Raw genomic sequence first — 6,916 nt, forward strand, 5'->3', positions numbered from 1 at the left:
TTCCTTCAAACTGCCAATCAAATGGCTTGGGACAAGCCATCCAGAGTAGTTTTTCCTGTCCTGTATATGCTCTCTCTTGGCCTTTTTTATTGCAAATTAATTGTATTTGCTTATACGCCTTAGAAGTTTGTAAGAGTTTGAGTTACTCTTTTACTATAAATCAAAACCAATGTAATCTTTTAGGAATGATCTAATACGAGAGACCAAAGGTACTCGGGTGAACTGTGAACACATCTGATGAGTAATGAGAAAAAGTGAAGATTCCATGCTGGTGTACAGGACTCACAGGAAAAAAAAAAAAAGACAGCATTTATCCATTCCAATAAGAGAAAGGGGGGGAAAGCTACGGCTCCTTTACTTCAAAGCCACAATGACAACAGCTTCATGGAGAGGTTGGATTCAACCTGTCTCAGTTTACAACTCCACCCATCTGTGGGCTTGGGATCAGCAGTGTCAGCATCACCATGGAGCTTATTCAGAGTGCAGAATTTCAAACCACACCCCTGCGATCTGTTGAATTAGACTCTGCACATTAATGAGATCACTCCCCAGGGTGATTCATACATACATTCGTGGACATTGATCTAGTGAACCTGGCACAAAAGAAACATATTCTTTTCTGGAGATTATATAAGAGATAACATTACACTACAAATAAAAATTTAATAGTAGAAAAATAATAGGATGATAATATATATAATAGCTCTAGTAAAATAATTCCAATGAAGTTATATCCAAATGCAAAAATGAATCTTGAAAAACAAGTGGAAGAATGGGAGTGATTTTAAACTTACTATTTTCAAAATAATGATTGAATTCAGATTTTTTTGTTTTCTAAATTGTTTTGTAGACTTTGATATAACCAAAGGTTGTATAACTGCACACTTTCATGTGTAAATAGGAATAATGTTTTCCCCCACAAGACTGAAGGAAGTATGAAATAAAGTAGTGCACGAACAGTGTATGGTACCGTGAAGGAAATTTAAAAATAGTAGTTACTATTAGTATCCATTATGACTAAGTTTGTACCACGGAAAACTGGATTAACTTTCCAAGTTAGCCTTCTAGTCAATTTTATTTTCTCCTCTTCTCTTTTTAAAACATGTGGATTTATAATCATAACAAAACTTGGCTGTATATCCCTAGAAATATAAATAATATACCTAGATAAAGGACATTGTCCAAACTCCAGACATTAAGATACTGATTTTGCATCCTCTGTGACTCAACAGTAGACAGTGCAATACTCACCAGCACAATTACAATTCAAATGGGAAGTGCTTCAACTAGAGTTGCTTTCATGATAGAGAGCAGCATCAGATTATCACTTTCTCAGTGAACCCACCACCATTTCTAACAGTCATCGTGCTTGCCATTTTTAATCCTAGCTTCAGAACTATGAGCTGTAATATGTTAACATTGTGAATTCCCTCGATACCAATGGGATGCAAAAGGTGACACATGTATGGATTGTGTCAAATTGTCACACTGTACAGAAAAACACGGTCCTAAAACTACAGGCTGTAACATCCACCTAATAATACATTTGTGTCATGGAAGTACATAAATAGCATTCTGCTGCCTGCTATGACTTCCTTGCTGTACGAGGAGCTCAGGGAGATGAATGTGAGTGAGTGATCACATGTCATATGAGATGATTAAAAATGAGTGGGTCCCTTTTAGATATTAGTGGATGCTAAATTATTTCATTCACTTGCTATTCATGATAAATAATAAATCACTCTTGGAGTCTGCTGTTCTATTCATTTATTACATGAGGATGTTCAGGAGCTAATTACTGTGAGATGGCCTGCCCAGCAAGGAAAGAGCGAGGAAAGCAGGAATTTCGGCCCTGATTGTTATTTTCTTTTATACTGGGCCTGAGATTCAGCCAGCTTTTTTCCCAAATTTATCCATAATTATATCTATGTTCTAGTTTTCGTCAGGCTTCTGCTTAGAATGTCTGAGTGCTTTAAAGGCTGTTGGAGAGTGTTTGGAGATCCGAAATTCCATTAATCTGAATTAGGGTTTCGTAGAACTGTATCATTTCAGCCTCTCTTTGATTGGTGTCTGGAGGATTCATTTCCTTATTGAGTAGCTGCTGAACTCTTCACAGAATGTACAATACCCTCAGCTCCTTCCAGCTAAGAATACAATGAATCAATTCCTTCAGCCAGTGTTTGTTGAATACCTACCACAGGCTAAACACTGATAGAGATTGAGAAAGGGAAGAAGATAAGCCACATTCTTGATTTAAAATTCAATCAGAAAGACAGTATTCACATACATAAGGTCATAAAATATTTCATAAACAACTATTGTATATGAACTTTGGGCCATGCTCTGTGTGGGGAACTTTCACAAACACGTGTCATCCGATTTGGTCATAACGGTTTGTGGGAGTGAGCCTTATCACTATTTTACAGATAAAGAAATTGAAACTTAGAGATGACTTGCTTATGTTCAGACAGCTGCTCAGTGGAAGAACTGAGACTCAACCCCCACCCTCCCTGAATCCCAAACCCGGCACACTTTCCATGATCCCATATGTTCCAAATATAATATGTAAGATGATTAAGCGCTAATGTGTATGGCAAGAAAACTGAGTTTTGCAGTTCAGAAAAGAGTCCAGAGTTATCAAATAAAGCTTTGCATAGGCAGAGCGTTCACTGAGTGGGATTACGAAGAGTGAAAAAACTGTAAGCAGCCGAACAAAAGGGACCCACAGAAGCAAAATCCCAGAGGCCGTGTTGAGAGAGGGTTTCCAGGCAGATGAGACCACATCTTGGAAGGTCTATAGAAGGCTAAGCAAGGAGTGTTAAATATCATGCAATAGGAAAGAGCTACTGGAAGCTATTGACAAAGATCCTCTCCTTGACCAAACTTCAGTCTAGTTCCTCTGAGTCCTCTTCTCAGCCAGGCCTTAACCATGGCCTGTGAGAACTGCAGACTCTCAAATACGTGGTTTTACCCACTCCATCCCCTACACTAAAACACTTAAACTCTAGCATGGATTCTATAGCCTGATGCTCTTTCCTTAGCAAGACCCCAACCCCCTAAAATGCCTGCTGACAAAATAATTTACTGTTTGCACTAGCCAAAACCCGACTATAGATCCCTAAACTCTCCTCTTCGAGTATTTACCCTAGAAAACTTGCCACTCTGGACTGTTTCTCTGTCCCATTGAGATATATCTTCTATAACCCAGGAATGAGGACCAAGAAGCCATCCCTTCGAGATATAATCGTCATGATGGAAGGGATTGTGATGTGCAACGTCTTTGGGTGGGAGGAGCCCAACTTGGAAAAGTAGCAGTTACCAAAACAAGAAGCCATATTGTATTAACCAACATCACCACTTCCCATCATCCTCCAGTGCTTTTCCTTTAGTATGTGTTTAAAAAGTCTCCCATCTTTTGCTTTGCTGGAATTAATTTCCATTTATACTGTAGTTTCTCTCCCTTACTATAGAATCTGAATAAAATCTGTGTTCATCTTGAACAAACATCAGCTCTGTTTCTCTTTGACGGTGCTGCACAGGAGAATAACAACAAAAACCAATGTTCAGCTTAGAAGCAGGAAGCAGAATAAGTCCATGTCCTTCTTAAAAATGCTTCAGTAGGATCCTCATCACCTGCAGGTTAAATCTCAAAGAACTGAGCATAGCACACAAGATCCTCCAGGCCTTTCCTCCACCTGCCATTCCAGCCTCATCTTTCACCATCCCCAACCACTCAGTGTTTCTGCTACAAAGGAAATTTGCTCTCCCAAAACAGAGCATGCCTATTTCACACATCCGTAGTTTTGCAAAGGCTGTTCTCTTGAGCTGGACAAGCAACAGGTACCAAGGATTTTAAAGTGTCATTAGATTCATCCCAAGAAATTTATAATTAGCACCATGGGTCCTCCTCACAAGGTTTAAATCATGTGGTCCCCTTTTGCAATGAGGTCACTAAGACCCAAAGACTTTTGGTAATTTGCCTGCAGTCACCCACAGTGTGAAAATGTCAGAACTTAACCAAAAGAATCTGCGTCCTTCTCCTGACTCTGCTTTGGTCCAAGACGTAATGCACCACACTATTCCCTTCCCCTTAGGCAATATTTTCCCTAGTAGAATTACAGGCAGATGACAAAACACGGTTCAAGACTCTGCATCTTGAAATAGTCCCAATCTCGCCCCTCTTTGCTTTATAGTCTCTTTCGGAGCCGTCAAAGCCCTTGTCATATGGCACAGAGACTGCTCTGCATCCATTTGTGGCTCCTCCACCTTGAAAGCAAAGTATCTGGTTCCTGTCATCCCTAAGCCCAATACTTACTACACCAACAATTCAGCTAAAAATGGCTGCGTAATTGCTGAAAAGTGGAGGGAGACAAGCATGAGACAAGTAGCTGAGGAAAGTTGGGGTAACAAGGGCTTCAGTTAGTACTGGCAGTGAAAGAGAAGTGAACTTTTTACAGAAAAATCTACAGACTTGCTCACTTGTTGCATGGGATCACAAACTTGAAACCTCAATCTGTTTGATGTATATTTGCCGAATTTTCTCTGTGATCCTCCACCGTAGTGAGCACTCAATGATAATAAAGTTCCCAACATGATTACTAGGAAAACAGGAAGACTATCGACAGGAACAGAAACATCTTTCTGGAGAAGTGACTAAGTTGGGGACGTGTACTGAAGAAGAGAATTGAGTGTTCAGCTTGATGATTTACAAGCTCTTCAAGATCCAGCCATCTGTGTGTTTCTGTTTTGATGTGACTTTTTGTTTTCCTTTTTCAACATGAGGGAAGATAGGTATTTGTCAATCAAAGAATAAAAGCACATCTCAGCAGGGTATTTCCGTAGGTGGCAAAGTGGGAGGGTGGTTTTGAATGAGCATTGGTAGCTACATAATCAAGATTGCAGTGTTATTAATGTTCCAGGGTTCTCAGCTTAAAACCTGAATTGTTTGCTAGTTTGCATAAATTTACATGCCAAATGAAGGGGGTTTTAACCCATGTATGTGGGAGAGAGGGAAAGAAATTAATACAGTCTGTGTAATTATGTTCAATCCCAAATTAAGAGGTTTTTATGCATATCATATGCAGAATAGTTCAGCAAATCCATCAACTTAATCAAGTGCCAGGTGAAGGTAGGGAGTTACAGTCAGTGGTTTGCTAGTAAATGTTTTACAACTGACTCTCCAGGAGGAAAAAAAGTTCTACGTGGTTTTTCAGTTTCCTAGCTGAAAACACTCTCACCATGAGCAGTTTCCAGCTACCGGTCTTACCTCACTGCCCCCGGAGTCAGGAAGAGATGTGTACATTTGGCGCTCAGAGGCCTGTACACAGCAGTTGCAGCTCACCACCAGCTTCCTTTGAAGTTTAAAACTCCTCACATCTCACATAATGAACTCCTAAAGGTAAGAGCTTCTTCTAAGAGATGGATCTTCTTACTGGTAAAAGGACCATCCATACTCATGACAAGTGACATTGTTAAACAGTGAGCCATATCTCTCTTGTATTTCTGCAATTTGGGTCTCTTTCGGAAATAATTAAAATTTAAAGATAAAGAAAAGCAAAGATTTTCTTTCATGGAACTATTAGTGGAGGGGGCGGCATTTTCTGTTGGACTAAGGACTGAATGATTCAACTCTTGGCACCAGGTATGGACCAGATAAGGGAGGAAAGAAAGCAAGTCCCTGACAACACTGACCTGCCTGCCTACCTGTCTGCCTTTCCTTCAAGATTCTGAGCCCCGGAGAGAGCTTATCATGTCTTGCTCAGCAGTGTCCCCACTGAGTCTCCTGGCACATGGTCATCTCAGATTAGGGGGTCCTTTGAATGAGCAAGGAGGTGAACTTGCAGGAAAGATATTCCTTTCAGAACACCTGCGCTGCTTAACCAACAGTACCTAGTGAGAGCAATGCAATGACAGATAGAACGCATTTTGGAACATTAAATAATCATTGTTAGTAGTGTTATTCTCGTTGTTATCTCAGAAGAATCTACTATAAACTAAGGAGAGTTTCTTACCACTCAGGGATATTGACAATAGTCTCTTGTAGATATAGGAGTCTGCTGGTGATGTGGTAATTGCCTGCAGGTATTGCCTTCGAAATTGTCAACACGTGATGGATTACTCGTTTCAGAAGCTCACGTGTGTACAGAAGCCTAGTTTCAGGGAACACAGGAAATTTTGTGACAGCAGCTTTACTGCAATGTGTAACTTGTTAAATTTTTCTGCTCAGATTATTTTCCAGCTATTTCTCTCATGCTTCTACAGAACACATAGTTAAGTTATACTGCATTCATTTTATCAAACAGCAGAATGTCTGGTCTGTTGACCACTATTTACCGGTCTGTCATTTCATATTACCTCAGAGATTTTCAAAAGTGTGTAACAAGCCAGTCCGAGGCAGCTGGTAAATACATTCTACGTAAATTACCGCACGTTCTAATAGGCCCAGGACACCATGTGTCCCTTTCCTCTCCACAGCTTGGAAACCACTGTGCCACAGGGCATGTGTTCCCTCAGAGAGGAAGAGATGGAAAGCACACAGATCAAGGGCCCTGCTCTCAAACCGTGTGAGGTAAGTGATGGTAGAAGAGGGTTATAGAGAAGCAGAAGATTCAGTGTCTCCTTCTGCCTCTTAAAGAAGCTGAAGTGCTAAGAGCTGAAGGGCCAGTCAAAACCAGACTGGCCAGTAGGAAGGCAGGCCTGAGAATCCCGAGTCTCAGCGTATCTGACCAGGGTTCTTTCACCTCTCTTCTCACAAGTGGTTTTACCATGATACCAGCACTAGTAGCCAGGAGAGGATGTGCAAAGATTATGTTATGTGTTAGCACCATCTTGGTTGGTACCCAGTCTGTTTACACATTTGGAAGACCAACAATTATCTTATAATTTGACATTCATTTTGTTATCTTCCTCTATGGTT

This window comes from Lepus europaeus, chromosome 2 (genome assembly GCF_033115175.1).
Source record: "Lepus europaeus isolate LE1 chromosome 2, mLepTim1.pri, whole genome shotgun sequence".
Taxonomy (NCBI): domain Eukaryota; kingdom Metazoa; phylum Chordata; class Mammalia; order Lagomorpha; family Leporidae; genus Lepus; species Lepus europaeus.